The 15,203-nt window shown below is 52.2% G+C and overlaps 1 protein-coding gene and 1 non-coding gene across 4 annotated transcripts in view; both read right to left on the reverse strand.

The window, feature by feature from the left end:
- Window positions 1–15,203, reverse strand: part of ZNF423 (zinc finger protein 423) — a 345,767-nt gene that overhangs the window by 45,002 nt on the left and 285,562 nt on the right. The window lies entirely within an intron of this gene.
- TRNAG-CCC (transfer RNA glycine (anticodon CCC)) lies at window positions 8,499–8,571 on the reverse strand. Its single transcript has one exon. It is a non-coding gene; the product is annotated as a tRNA-Gly (tRNA).

Consider the following 15,203-nt stretch of genomic DNA (forward strand, 5'->3'; position numbering starts at 1 on the left):
GACTGTCCAGGCAAGAATACTGGAGTGGGTAGCCAATACCTTCTCCAGGGGATCTTCCTGACCCAGGGATCGAACCTGGATCTCCTGCATTGCAGGCGAATTCTTTTCACTGTCTGAGCCACCAGGGAAGGATACTATAAGGAAAGAAAGCCAATATAACAGTGAATGATTAAATCAACCACAGACTAATGAGAACTCAAGGGAAAGAGAACTCTTGGAGTTCTAAAGAATCCAAACTTCTAGAACTTGAGACTTTAAGGGCTTGAAACATCCTATCGATGATGACATTCCATGGCCCGTCTCACACCCTGCCCCTACCTGCAAAAGACCAAGATGCTCAGAAAGTGAAGATTTGGCTACATTCCCCAGGGACCCACTGGGTTAAAAACAAATAGCTTATTCTTCTTAACACAAAAAACACCTATTGATGTATATCCCTGATCTTCAGATTCAAATTTTCCACAACAAGGCAACTGCTTAAAAATCCATCATGCTAATAATCCTCAGATTAATGGCCTCTAATAACATACAATTAACGTGACAGGCAGGCTGCAAAACCCTTATTGTCACCAACCCTGCCAGGGACACATGAATTACCCATGCTTCCACAACAAGGGTTTCCTCTGTGGCTGACATCGTTTTTTCCCCTACCGAGATCATTTTTTAAAAATGAACAACAGCAATGCGTCAAAAAACCAGACAGCTACACACGTGCGCACAAACCCAGGGCACCCGTGCAGAAGGCAGGTATTGCCACTTTTTAAAAAGTTTTCCATCCAGGTAGACACGGACCTGCCCCTGCAGCTCCTCATACGTAAAGCAAGAAGACCTAGTGTTCAGCCTGGAAACTGCAATTCACCACTTCCTCCCCTCTGACCGTATTAGCCAGGCATCTCTCATCCTCAGCAATATCCTGGGTGGAAAAAAAAAAAAAAGTGACAAGAGTAGAAAGTAACGACTGATGGCTATTGCAAAGTTTTCAAAAGTATGCACCTGCTAGATGCGAGGTGTCTAAAACGGCCGTTACTAGGCACAAGAGGCTATTTAAATCTAAAGTCACATAAAATTAAAAATTCACTTCTGCAGTTCCAGTGCTCAGCAGCCATGTGGTCAGCGGCTACTACTGGCCAGCGCTGTGCAGATGGCAAGCGGGGCGAGGGCAGGGGCTCTCTGTCTTGTTCGACACTGTAGTTCCAGAATCGACAAGTGTGTGGCACACAGCAGAAGCTTGATAGATATTCATTGAGTTGTGATGTATGCGTTCGCAAATGTTGTGAAGAATGCCTCGTCCCTTTTGCCTGACAGCGTTTATTACGATTGCCCTGCACAGCAAACGCTCCTTCTCTGACCTTCCAACTTAAACCTCCACTTGATAATTACGTGGTCAGGTTCCCTGGGGCAGATAAGAAGCTAGTGAAGGCAGGAACGTTTGAGATAAGAATACAGTGAACACAGGAAACTTTGAGACAGAGTCACGAGGTTTCCCTGAAGGGCACAACCCAGATAAGTGGGTAACTTTGGACCCATAGGTTGTGAGGCAGGTCACTAACCAGGGGTCACTAGCTCATCAGAGGCCCATCTGGCATCCCACCACTGAGCAACCTGCACCCCCTGCTCCCTACATCTCCCTGTGTCCCCCCAAGAGACCAGAGAATGTCAGTCGACAGAGGACACCTGAATGCCTGATACAGGGACTTCTCACCTTTACACTGGCTCAGCCCTGCTGCTCAGGGAGGAAGTGACTGCCTGAGACTGTAATCCCCAACCCAGTGCTGTGTGGTCTCCTGCTTCTGCTCCTACAGGCGGCATCCTGAAGAACCGGGTTTCTGCCGTGACCCGAGTAAAATGTAAACTGGACGTTCAAAGGCCACGTGGAATAAATGATTGCATTCAAAAGGACAATCCATTCTTCACCTCGTCACATGATCCTATATCATACCAGCGCTGAGCCATGCTGGAGGAGCAGTCCTGCCTTCAGTCGGGCTGAGAAGCCCCAGGAGATGGCTGAGCTTGGAGTCGCAGCCTGGCCTGCTTCTCTTAGGTGGGACTTCCCTCCGGCCCACTCTCCTCCCCGCTCCCTCTCTTCAACCGTCAACACCAAAACAGCACCTTGCTGACGGCGAGCACGGCACCCCTGCCTTTCTTTCTCTCTCCAGCAGACCCAGACAGAGCCTAAACGAGGCCTACTGGATCCTCCAGGCTCACATTTGACATTAACGCGGCTTTCTTCAGCTCCCAGCGCCGAGTCTCCCACACGGTTATCTGGGATGGTTTGGGGCCAGCACCCCGAGACCAGATGGGGGTCCGACATCTTTAGGCAGCTTACAAGCCACGGCCCAGCTCCCAGGGGCCAGCCAGTCTGCCTCTGCTCACCACCTGGCCGTGCCTTCCCCAGCCCACCAGGCCTCCGAAGCCCGGGGTCTGCTCCCATCCCACCCACCACCCCGAGCCCCAGAGGGCAGTTAACTGACAGCGCCTGATGCCCCCGCATCAGAAGAGCAGGGGACGGGGCGGGGGGCAGCCTGTGTGGGCGGAGGAAGCACGAGAGCTGCTGAGAGGTAGGGGAGCGGGGGTGGGGGCCGCCCCCATGCAGCCCTCCACTCTCCTCGCTGGCCCAGCAAGCGGAACAGCTGCCATTAAGCCGTGATGAGAGGCAGGCAGCCCGAGGCCCACGCACCTCGGCAGGAGAACGCCCCTCCGAACGGCTCTGGCTGGCGTCTAGCCTTTTTGCTTCTTGGAAAAGACAGCTTCATAGACACACTCGTAAAAAAAGAAAAAAAGCACATCAACGCCTGGCAATTCACCCTTTGCTCCCTGCCCCTGCCCTAGTTCACCAGGCCTGCCCCAGTCTCTCCCAGCTTGATCCCACCCCACACACAGTGACTGGATAATCCTCCCCAGGCTCGATGGCCATCACTTCACGCCCTTCCGCGAGAGCCTGCGGTGGCTCCCTTTCTCCCCGGGGAAAGCATGACAGCCCAGGAGACAGCCCACCTAACCAGCGCCCAACTTTCAGCCACACCCACCCCTCTGCCCCACGGGCCTCCTCACCCTCGCGGCCTGGCTCATGTCTGACTCTGCACCTTTATTCAAACAGTTCCCTGTGCTTTGTCTCTGTCCTTCCAACCACGATTTTCCAAGAGCAAGTCTACGCTGGCCTTTGAGTCTCTGGTTCCACTTGCACCAAACCTCATCCATAGTTTTGTCAAATAAAAAAACGGTCTTTCCAAAAATTCATTTTGCTTAAGCTAACTTGACTTCTTGTCACTTGCAACCCAAAGTTCTGGCCAATAAATTCTCTGTGGATGAAAACAGTAATTCTTTTACTTGTCGGCTTGTTTCTATTGGGCCAAACATCAGGTGCCGGATTAATGCTAATACTTCAGTTGGTTGATAGATTAGTACTGCCCCCGCCCCCAGGGCTCTGGAGGCTGCAAAGCTTGCACTGGAGCTTGCAGGCTAGGGGTTTGAGTGCTCAATGCCATCCCAGATGTTGGAGCTCAGACACGTGGCCCTGGGCCCACAGATGCCCTCCACGTGCCTAGGATCCAGTTCCCCAAGTATCTGCATGGTGACAGAGCAGGACCCAGTCTGCCCTCTGACCCCCACCCCCACCCTAAGCAGAATGTTGTTCTTGGGGCTGGACACAGCCCTGACTTGCCACCTTGGTGCCCTCAGCCAGCACAGAGCCTGGAGAGAAGTCTAGCTTCAGAGTCAGGGTTCAAACACCCCAGCTGCCTCCTACCAGCTGTGGGGACTTGGATGATGATCAAACTTCCCTGAGCCACTGTCATCCCACCTGTGAAAGGGGGATCATCACAGTACTGACCTCACTAGGCTGCTGTCATGGTGAAGGGGCCTCAGAGCGCCAGTGTCATCATTATTATTACCACCCACCATCGCTATTGTTGACTGTATCAGGTGCTGGGTGAGGCACTGGGGTTACAGGTCAATGAGACACGCTCTTTGGCCCCCAGGTTGGCTTAGGGGTGAGGAGCTTGGGAGGTCTGGTAAAGGGACCTGGCGCACGTGATGATGCAGTCACCCAGAAACCCTGAAAACACTCCAACTCGGGTCCTAAAGAGGACCCCTGGGGTGGGGGCAGAGGAGTTCTAGGGGAGACAGATGGTTGGCGGCCTCTGTAGCTGGAGGAGCCGGCAGGAGTCAGATGTCCCACGGCCCAGCAGGCCGGTACCAGAGCCCTGGATCTTCCCCACGGGTGACGTCACAGCCTCGCCAACCCAGCACCCAGGATGCAGGAGCCATTCCACCAGAGGGCAGAGGCTCGGTGTGAGAACACAGGATGCCCCTGCCATTGAAAGGCTTGGTCTGGGAAGATGACACCTCCATCCCCACTGGGCTTGGAGACACACACACCAATCCAGAACCCATTTCCAGTTCCCACAAATTAAAGGAGATCTCAGTACAGAACCTCCCACTACAGTAAAGGCCACAGCCCTAATTCCACCCACAATGTTAACCTCAGAATCTGGGAATGGGGGGAGAGACAAGAAATCCAAAGCCGATATATCTGCCTTCACCTCACCCTTTAATCACACCGTGAAGGTACAGAGGCCCAACTCCAACAACAATTTTGAAACCATAAGCTGGAGTGTAGCCAAGTACCTTGAATTCCGGTCCCAAAATCAAGAGCACGTCTCCAACAGGACAGTGCCTGGCCTGTCTGAGCCTCCCTCCGATGGCTCCCTTTTCCTAGTCCAGAGCTGAGAAAAGCAGGAAGCCCACATGCCTGTGAGGGGCCATGTATGTGTCAGCATTAATAGCTGCTGGTGCCCAACACATTCAGGTCTTGCTTTCTGGAGCCTTCAAATTTTTCCCCTCAGTTATTTTTGATCCCCAGTTGACTGAATCCATGGAACCCATAGATACGGAGGGTCAATCTAGTTTTTCTGCAATGAGCATGAACAGCTCTTGTGATAAATATAATTAAAAAAATTTTAAACTATACCAATTAACAATTAAGACAACGGTGGCAACGACAGCGTCCCCTCTCTGGCCCCTGGGTCCCCATTTATGAGCTGAGGTGGGCCGGAGATTTCCACGGCCCCACTCAAGTCCTGGTCTGTGGTTTCTTCCCTCAGGGACTCAGGGCAGCAGCCCCACCCTCACTCAGGCAGCTTCTCACTGCCTGCTGGTTCCTGCCTGGTCCCCGCTTCCCTGGGGGCAAATCAGACCCTCTCGGCTAGGCTTGGCTCCAAGATCTGTCAAATGGGGAAGGCAGGCCACTTTCCAAGCCCAGGCTTTGCCACGGGGTCCTGGCAAGTCACCTATCTATGCTCCAGTCTTCCCATCTGTATAATGGGAACAGAGCCGCAGAGGCATCTACAGAGTTCTGCACACATCCCCTGGACTCTCAGGAGCACCAGCTCCTTCCCATGGCCGTGAAGGCGCTTTGACAAGCGTGAGCGCCCCTCCATCCCCACAGAGCACATCACGCCAAAGGTGAGCTGGCCAAAGGTATGTTGCAGCCTCCAGGCCTCGGAGGTCAGGGCCACGTACTGGGTATGACTCACGACCACAAAACCGGAAGCCGGGAGGTGTGGGAAGATGGGAAGTGACGTTCCAAGTGTGCGAGAGACGCCGGGGCCTCCTGACCTCTCATGAGGAGGTGGCATGTGGCGGCCCCCCACGAACGGTCAGCAATTCTTCGCTGTGGCTGCCTCAGTCTGGGTCTAGGCTGGGCCCAGCCCGAAGGGGAGGCGGCAGCTCCAAAGGCTTGTCAGGCCAGATGCAGCCTGCCCAGATCTGCACCCTCCGTGAGATTGAGGATGACAGGCTCCGGGGGGCCGGGACGAGCCGGGTCAGAGAAAACTTGGCAAAGAGAAGGGCTAAAGGAGCAGCTGGGCTCGCAGAGCCTTGCGCCCCACCCTCTGGAGGGCCTGGCAGGGGCCTCCCCTCAGCCCTCAACCCTCCGAGTTCCAAATGCACCCCGTCCGAGGCCACGGTCCTATGGCCGCCCCTTCCCATCCCGCCAGCTTCCAAAGAGACAGCAGAAAGTGATCCAAAGATCCAATATTTGTATTTTGAATGCTAATTTGACAAAGAGGAGTGGGCATGGGGGAGTGTTTATAACCAGCACTCCAATAAGCCCACAAACGACGCCAGTATTTTATAAGCTTGTTAGAAACAAATCACCCCTCAGCTGATATTTACTTACTGATGAATCATAAAAGGGCTCAATACACAAAGAGGAAATCCAAAAAGAATGTCTTTCTTTGGTTGCATCTTCGGCAACAAGGCTGGAAGGTGGGTCTCGCCCAGCCTGAAACCCGCTCCCCACACTGTGTCGCCAGCCTCCCCAGGGTGGCAAAGCATTGGCACCATCTCTGTCTCTATGCCCACCCTCCCTGCCCCCCACCCATCTACTGGCCTAATCTGAGGCTCAACCCCACGCTCCAGAGGCAGCCCCGTCCTTCTGCCACCCCCCCCCCCCCCCCCCCCCCCCCCGAGTCCTCTGCAGGAGCAGAGCCAATCCAGCTCATTTGCATAATGATGAAGCCCTCCAGTGCGGGCTGGGTCTTAAGAGGCTCGGGAAGAAATATGCCCTGTCCTTTGGAGAGGCGCACAGAAGGCTCTGTGCAGCCCGGGAGGAATGGGGCGCCCGGCGGGTGGGCAGGGGTGGCGAGCAACCGCAGGCTCGCTCACCAAGGACAACTCAGCTCTGTCGCCTGCTGAGCCTGTGTCCAGCTGGCCCAGCAGAGAAAGGACTGCCCAGGGCTGTAAAGCAGCAGGAAGTGAGGTTCTGAGTGCCAGCTCCAGATTCGGGCTGGACAGACCCAGGTCACAGTGACCGCCACTCACTGTCTGACTGACCTTGGGCGAGTCACTGACCTCTTGGAATCTCAGTAGGACCGGACAAGGCAGCCGGTAAAGCGCTGATGAGAAGGGGCTGGTAAAATGCAACAACCGTCGGCCATTATTACAGTCATATCATCACTATTCTCACCTCCGCATTACTGGATCTATCCGTCGATTTGCTAATTCTGCAATGCCAGGTATGGCGCTGGGCAGGCCAGGAGGCACAAAGATACCCATCCCCTCTTTGCATGGCCTCAGTGACACAATCGCTCTAAGGGTCTGAAGGCAAGGGCAGTGCTTGCTCTTTGGGGGAGGCAGGGCTGGAAGGGGGCACACGGGAGCTACTGGAGGGCCAGTACAGGTCCTCCTTCTTGGTCTGGTTGTGTTCCATTTCCAGAAATTCCTCAAGCTGTACATTTACAGTCTGTGCATTTTCCTGGATGTACATTATATCTCGATAAAGCTTTTTTGTAATGTTTTGTCTACATAAGGAGGGAGATTAGCCAGGTGTGCAGAGCACCAGGCAGGAAGGTCAGCTTCTAAGGAAGGATGGATGAAATATTTGGGATGAGAGCTGGGGCAACATCAAGAGGGAAGAGATTCCTTCTGTGAGAGGTGAGGACGACCTCAGCGGGTGTCGGGCATGGTTAGGGGTTCAATAGCTTCCTGATGAATGAGTGAGTGAGGAAATGAATGAATGACTTCTTTGCTGAAGAGGGGGCCTTGCAGGAACAGGTGCTGAGATGCAGAAGCAGGGAGGGCATTCCAGGGGAGTGCCAGGGGCCCTGTGGTGGACTTCCCATTTTACAGATGAGGAAACTGGTACTGAATGAACTACACAGGCATCATCCCAGCTTGGCCCACCCTGTGCCAGCCAGGGGGAGCCCCGCCCCCTACTCCATCCACTCACTGCCTCTGGTCCCTTGAGATGAGCAGCCACAGCTGGAGCAGTAGCTCAGGCTGAAATGATTCTCCAGAGTTGCCTGTGAGCAGACATGGCTGCTTTAAATGGCAATTTTGCAGTTTGGGGTGCAAAATTCTTTTCCATAGCACACGGGGAGTGGGCAGAATGGATTTGCCCGTGCTGTGTTGCAGTCCTGCAGCCCCAGCAAGCCCGCACAGACACTGGCCATGGCTGGATTCACCGAGCCTTAGTCGCTTCAGCTCCCAGATGGGACAGGAGGCCCAATAAATATTAACATTTACTAAGGGCTGACTGTGTGCCAAGCATTATGCTAACCACGTCCCATGTAGGATGAGCGGATAAGATCTGTAAGAGGAGGTAACAGGAAGTGACACAGCCCAGGCATTTCAGCCCTGAACTGTGTTCTTAACCGCCTGAGCTGCACTAACATTCTTACCATTATTAATGATTACCACTGGTAGAAGAGGGATAAAGGCAATTAAATTCAGTACTTAATTTCTGTTATGGCCAAAGCCTAGGGCCTGGGGTTGGGACGCTAAGCATGATAAGAACTAAACTATCTGCAAGGAGATTTAAATTGTTAAACCCATCAAGATTATTATTAATTTTTTCGTTAAGATTATTTTAAATGATCAAGCACCTGCTCAGCACATAGTAAGTCTACAGTAAATGTCTTCTAAGGAAAAAAGTTAACATTTAAAAAAAATATTTTAAAATTTTTTGGTTGTGCCAGGTGGTGGCTTGTGGGATCTAGCTCCCTGACCAGGGATTGAACCCGGGCCCCCCGCATTGGGAACACGGAGTCCTAGCCACTGGACCACCAGGGAAGGCCCAGTTAACCTGTTTTTAGGGATATCACATTTGTGTCCCTCCTGGCTACTCTCCATTCTATTTCCAAAAACCTCCTACATCCACTCAAACGGTGACTTCCTTCACTTGCAATCAGTGATTCTTTGATGAAGAAACAGCAGTGTGTCCTTGGGTAAGTTGCTTTCCCTCTCTGAGCTCAGCGTCCCCCTCTGTGAAAGAAGGTGGAATCAGGTTACTCATAAAGTCCCTCTGGGTCTAGAGTACTAGGAGGCTAGGGCCAGTCCCCATCCTAACTGTAGAGGACCTTATCAGGCAGTTGCAGGATACAAACGAATAAGCATGTGAGAATTTCACTAAGAAGTTCAAGGTTCAAACTCGAGGGCACGACATCAGAAAGAGACACTCAGAGTGAACGCACAGTAGCAGCCAGAGAAAGCGGCCTTGGAAGCTTGCGACGTCATTAGAAGGCACAGACTGAGATGCCAAAACCGGTAGGCAAAAAGCCGAATTTTAATGCTTTGAGAACATTCTCTGTAGTCCCCACCAATCCCTATTGTTTTATACTCCAGAGCCCAGCGTTACTGTCCTGGTCCTCGAAGGCCCTGTTAAAGAGAATTCATTCTTCAAAAGCAAAGCCCGAGGAAGGAAGGAGCATATCTGAGGCATGAATGCCCGATGCCGACAAGCTGTGTGCCCTTAGGGAAGTCACCTAAGTACTCTGAGCCTCAATTTCCTCACAGCCAATAGTGGGCACACACCTGTATCTTTATTTAATATTCTTTCCAGGAAAAAAAAAATCAACCATATTTCCAGCACTCCCAGCACCCTAAAGCAAATCATCAAGTTCGGGAACCCCAGTGGAAACCTGTATCAGTCAGGACAGGATAAGAAATGCCCAGTAACAAATAAGCCCCATATCACAAGGGCTGCAAACCACAAAGGTTTAGTTCTCATTTGCCCTCCATGTCCATTGCAGGGGACTCTTCTCATGGAAACCGCTTCGGCACCGCAAGACAAGACAAGAAGCACCTTTGTTTCTGACACTGAGAGTCCCTGTACCCCGAGGAAAGGGAACGCTGGAGGGTCTCACCCAGGCAGGGCAAGGCTCTGGCCTGGAAGCAGTGCCAGGCACCTCCACTCACAGCTCTCTGGCCAGAATCAGCCACTCATCTCCCCACCCAAGACAAAACAGCCAGTCCATGTGACTCCAGCACGTTCCAAAGGACGCGAATGACTGCCACGTTCTCAAGCAGAGCCAGGAGGCCCAGCAGAGAGCTCCAAGAATCTCAAGACAGGACTCAGGAAGGGAAGAAAGCAAATGCAGCTTGGAAACTCACAGTGGTGACAAAGGTTCTCAGAGAACGTTCCAATCGCCCAGGGCCCAGGGTTCAGAGGAGCAAGAAATGTGCACCCTGCTCGCTGTCTCCCGTGGGTGAGCCCTGGAGTGGCAGGTGGGCCAGACAGAGACTCTCTGGGCCCTGCAGCCTCTCCTGAAGGTGGAGGGGGATGTTATCCTTCCGGCCGCTGGCTCTCCAAAGAGAGCCCAGGTAAATGCCAGGTGCTGTCCTGGGGCTTTCGGCAAAAGTCGCTCTTGATGATAATGGCTTTCAGAGGCGATGCGACTGCACGCCTGGCATCTGAACGCCAGCGACGGAGGCAGGTTTTGCATCTCTAATTAGGACGGGGATTTTTTTTTTCACCCCCACACAGAATTTACATAATTGGGAAGGAGGTTACGACATGGCCCCTCCCCACCGATTGTGTGTTTTGCAGGCCCTCCTTCCATTTTCCCTTGCACACTTCAAATCGAAGGGAGAAATGAATCGATTTGAATTTTTTGAAATTAATTATCATCCTTGCCATGGAAAATGTATCTGAGGCCTTCCATCGGGAGTTGAGAGAGGAAGAGGGGGGTGATCTCGTGCAGAGAGGAGCCCTGGGAGGTGACACACGTCCCCCCGATGCACTCCTAAAGCAAAACCCCACCCCTCCCACGACCTCACCAGCTGGTTCTCAGAGCACCTCCCGATTGGGTCTGAGCATTCTTTAGAATTTTTTTTTAGCACCAAAATTAATGCTTTAAAATGTCACTTGCTACAGTAAAATTTATCAACATTATTATATACCATAGAAACTGCCATCCCAGACAAATGCACGACATTAAAATTTGGTCTAGAGCTCCCCAGAGGAAACGTTTGCGGCAATTTGTATAACAGTTTATATATTTATGCTATTTAATGGTACAAAGCAATAATTATGACTTCATTCACTGATAAGCAACGGCATTACATAAATCTGATGCGGATTTAGAACATGCCAGCCCTGACACCAGCGTACTAGTTGTAAATTATGTTGCCGTTAAAAAAAAAAAAAATCCAAGCAAATATGAAGGAGCAGCGGGAAACTAATAATGCATCTCCAGCTGTTCCAGTTAACCTGCAAATGTGGCCATCTGCACCTCGGGAGGAAGAGAAGGGAGAGGCGGGAGGCGGAGCAGAGAGAGAGGAAGAGCCGCCTCCTGGAAGCCCCAAGCCTGCCCCGACCTCGGACCCATGACCTTGCTCCTCCCGCAGGCAAACCCAGCTTGGATCAGGCAAAGGTCCCCAAGACCCAAGGGTCCTCCCTCTGCTCGTCTGGCGCCCACGCTCCTGTCCCCTCGCCAGAAAGTCTCAGGTGTCATCTTCCCTTTCCTGCCCTCGTAGGAGGCTGGGCTTCCAGCTCTGAGTCCTATTCACTGCAGCACCAGGCTCACCAGGCGGTTTCCTTTACAACTTTCTTTACTTCCTTTTTCTTGTCTTGTTTCTGTCTCTCTCGCTCTCTCTTTTTTTTTTTTTTGGAATTTTAGTACTTCTGCACAGACCCATCTTGCATTAAGAAAAGGTGGGGCAGTGGTGACGGCAGAAGGAAGTAGTTATAGTCATAGAGAAGAGTGTGCCCAGTTCACAGAGTTCCAAATGGAGCCGGGACATACAGGCTGCAACCAGCAGATGAGACGGAAATACCAAGACTGCAGGCCATGGTTCTGGGCACCCACCGCCCAGCGGGTTTCCCAGTGATGCAGCCAAATGGGTCCAGTGCTGCCCAGGGCCCACCCCAGGCAGTCTCGGGGCTCCACTCTGGGGCAAGGACTTCTGGTCAACCCCGTGTCAGCTGTGGCTCCCGGGCACTGTCCTTGGGCTCTGCTGACCATGACGACTCTCTGCCCTCCAGAGACTGACAGAGGAGCATAGATCCTTTGATCACGGGCTGAACACTTCCCACAATTCCCTCATCTAATCCTCCTAACCACTGTGCTGGGGACTGAATTAGTCCCATTTTACAGATACAGCCACTGAATCCAGGAGAGATTCTAGAACTCACCCAAGATCAGCTCATCTAGTGAACCTCGCTTATAAAACACAAGGTTTAGAAGAATGTTTGTAGGTCATCTGACCTGTGTTTCAAATTTTTAAACTGCAACCCACAGCAAGAATTATATATACCATGACCTAGCCACACACTACCACATACACAGAATCGCTGCCCCCCATTAATGAAAATCCACTTAAGCTCGCTAAGTGTGATGTACTCAGGCCGTTTCTTTCCTTTTGCTTTTCTTCCTCTCCTTTCCTTCCCTTCCTTTCTATTCTGTTCTGCTGCTGGACTCTACTCCGTCTAGTTCCTCTTTTATTTTGTTGGCTGTGACCATCCAAGTTGACTCCATGATTTGCTAACGGGTTGCAGGTGACAATTTGAAAAACACTGGCTGTTTCAACTCCCTCGTTTTACTGAAGGAAAGCTGAGGCTCAGAGAAGGGAACCCATTTTGCCCAAGCCACACAGGTCTGTGACAAGTCAGAAGTCTAGCCCAGGCCTCCAGCCCTCTTTCCACCAGATGCTGTAAAGTCCACGTCACCCCAAGCCTTTCCTGGGCTCCCCAGCACCCACTTTTGGCCACAGTGAAGACGAGCAAGCTCTGGACCTGTCAGATCTCTGTTCTTAGTTGGGGACAGAGAGAGCACTGTGTGTGTATGTGGTGAAACAGACGGGTCAAGGAGGCAGGGAGAGGACAGGCCCCCAAGAGGGGCTCCCAGTTCATTCAGTCAATTCGGGGGCAGGGCTGACCCAATAGGTCTACCCTTGAAGGTGACAACCCACTGCCCCCGAGCCAGAAGGGAAGAGTCAGGTGATAATCCACCGAGAGGGCTGGCACCCTGCCTGGCCCACCGGTATCCTCCACCAGGCGTAGTGTTCCTTCTGCTGCCTCCTACAGGAAGCCTTCCTGGCTAGGTATGTGGGGGACCTGGCTATAGGGCTATAGACACAGAGGGAGGAGGGAGCAAGGTGATCCTTGCAGGACCACAGGCAAAACCAGCACAATCTCTCCAGGGCCTGACTCTCCCTTGGGACCATGGTGTCCCATTTCCGAGTGGGTCCCCAAAGGAAGGCCCTCAGGCTGGAAAACGGGCCAGAGGCATGGTTCAGTCCTTCTTCCTGCTCACAACTTCCTATCATTTTGGTAAAATGATTCCATAACTCAGAAAACAACATTTTTGGCTGCTCCAACGTTTGCAGATTTTCAACAATCCCAGTTCCAATGTCCGGCCATCAGCTCTCCCACCCCAAAGTTCCTAGAGCTTCTCCCTTCCTCCAACCCCAGGGACATCAGTCCCTTTGGCCAGCTGCATCTCAGAGTACAACTCTATCCGCTGCCCCGCACATCAGCTTATTCACAAGACACACTCTCAGTATTGAGGACACGGTCTTTTTATTTTTATGGTCTAAGCAGCATCAATTCCAAGAACTAGAAAAACAATCCCTCAGTGGGAACCTATTCAGCGACTCGCCCGGCAAGTCCTGCAGGCCGAGCTGGTAGCTCTGTCTTCTTAGCAGCACGAGGACAAAGGACAGTCAGGCCTGAGGGCTGGGGTCAGGCCTGCCCACACTTCAAAACCCACAGCGCGCACCTGAGCTGGAATCCAGACGGCAGAATAGGTTAGGAAAGGCCGACACTTTCTGCACTGGCAGGGCGAGGAGACCCTCGGGAGCATGAGAAGCTGGGGGCGTGGGGGAGACAGGCAGGCGGACCCCTGATTCTGGGCCAGCTGGAAGGGAGGTGCTGGGGCAGGTGGATGGACAAAGTGGCCTCTAGCTTGGGTCAGGGCACAAGCCATGGTCAGTATCACCCTCAGCCCACAGCAGTGGCTCTATTCTCTTTCAGGGGTCATATTATTCGGGAGATTTTTGTAATTAGTTGCCAACATTAAAAAAAAAAAAAAAAGAAATGTTTGAAAATATTATGAAAATCTGGAGTGTTGGTTTCTCTTGAAAACTCGGGACATCTGGGCTCCACAAGATACAATTTCCCTGGACAACAACGGCAAGGCAGGACTCTGCGGGGTCACTGGAGCCCCCACTGTCTCACACACCAGCTGTGTGTGTGCTTTTGTGACACTTGAACTACCAGGTGCTAAGAGGGAAAAGGAAACGGGGGTTCCAGCCCGCCCTGCCCCCCGACTAACGCCCTGTGTGACCTTGGGCCAGGTCCTGCCCATCTCTGGGCGTCAGAGAAAGCTGAGCAATGAAGGAGGCAGAATGCAACCACTCGCTCCCTCGGTGCCCCCAGGACACAGTCTCAGGCGCCTTCAGAGGGGTGAGCCAGGTGCGGTTTCCTGGTGGGCAGCCAATCTGGGGGACCGGGCGGCCCCCGCAGCCAGCCCCGCCGGGCCCGGCGCCAACCCCGAGGCGGTGCTGACGCCACTCCTCGGCAGCTTGATATGAATATTGTGTCAGAGATTGGAGATATTAAGAATGACAATGCATTATTACTGCAGCAGGGAAATCTCCTGAGTCCTAGAGATAGGATTTCGAAATCCTCAGCCAAAAATCAATAGTAATGCCCAAGAATTTATAAAAGAAGCACGTCAGTCTGCATTTGAGAAGACACACTTTCAGCTTTCTGGCTAAAAACCAAAGGGACAAGTTCAAGTATGTCATTCTGGAAGGGCAGGAAGCAAGACGCAAAAGCTGCACTCGACGTCCCAGGGACGAAAGGCGCCTGGCAGGCTCTCATGCGGGGCCAAGAGGCCACCAGGCAATCAGAAACCCGCGGTGCCTCTGGTTCCCTGAGGCCCCTCCCAGAGGGGAGAAGGACGCAGGAGAAGCCCGCTTCCCCGATCATTCTGGGACGCGCTCAGTCCTGGAAACCAGTGTATATGGAGGAGACGAGAACAGAGAGGTTTAGCCTGGGATGCCAGGTCTATTCCGAGCTATAAAATGGGCAGAAAATAGTGGTCCCATCTTCCTCCTGGGTTTGTTACAAGATCAAAAATTAATTAAAAACAAACAAACAAACAAACATGCTTTAGGAAGCATTAAGACCCAACAGAAAGGGCACTGGCTCTGAAGACGGAGAAACTGGGTTAAATCCTGGCCCCACCCTGGGAAGATGATGGTAATAACACTTACCTTGCCTCATGGGGGTGTTGTAAGGTGTGGTACCTTGGTGTCTGGCACAATACGGAGTCTTGATACAGTTTTGATATTATGATCAGTATTACAAATATAAACAATTATCAAGCATTACAACATTACCATCTTAGATGGTAACCACAATTACTCTTAGTACATCAGCTGAGAGTGTTAAGTTTTTCCATAAAATATTGTCATTC

Source organism: Bos javanicus, chromosome 18, assembly GCF_032452875.1.
Source record: "Bos javanicus breed banteng chromosome 18, ARS-OSU_banteng_1.0, whole genome shotgun sequence".
In the NCBI taxonomy this organism is placed as follows: domain Eukaryota; kingdom Metazoa; phylum Chordata; class Mammalia; order Artiodactyla; family Bovidae; genus Bos; species Bos javanicus.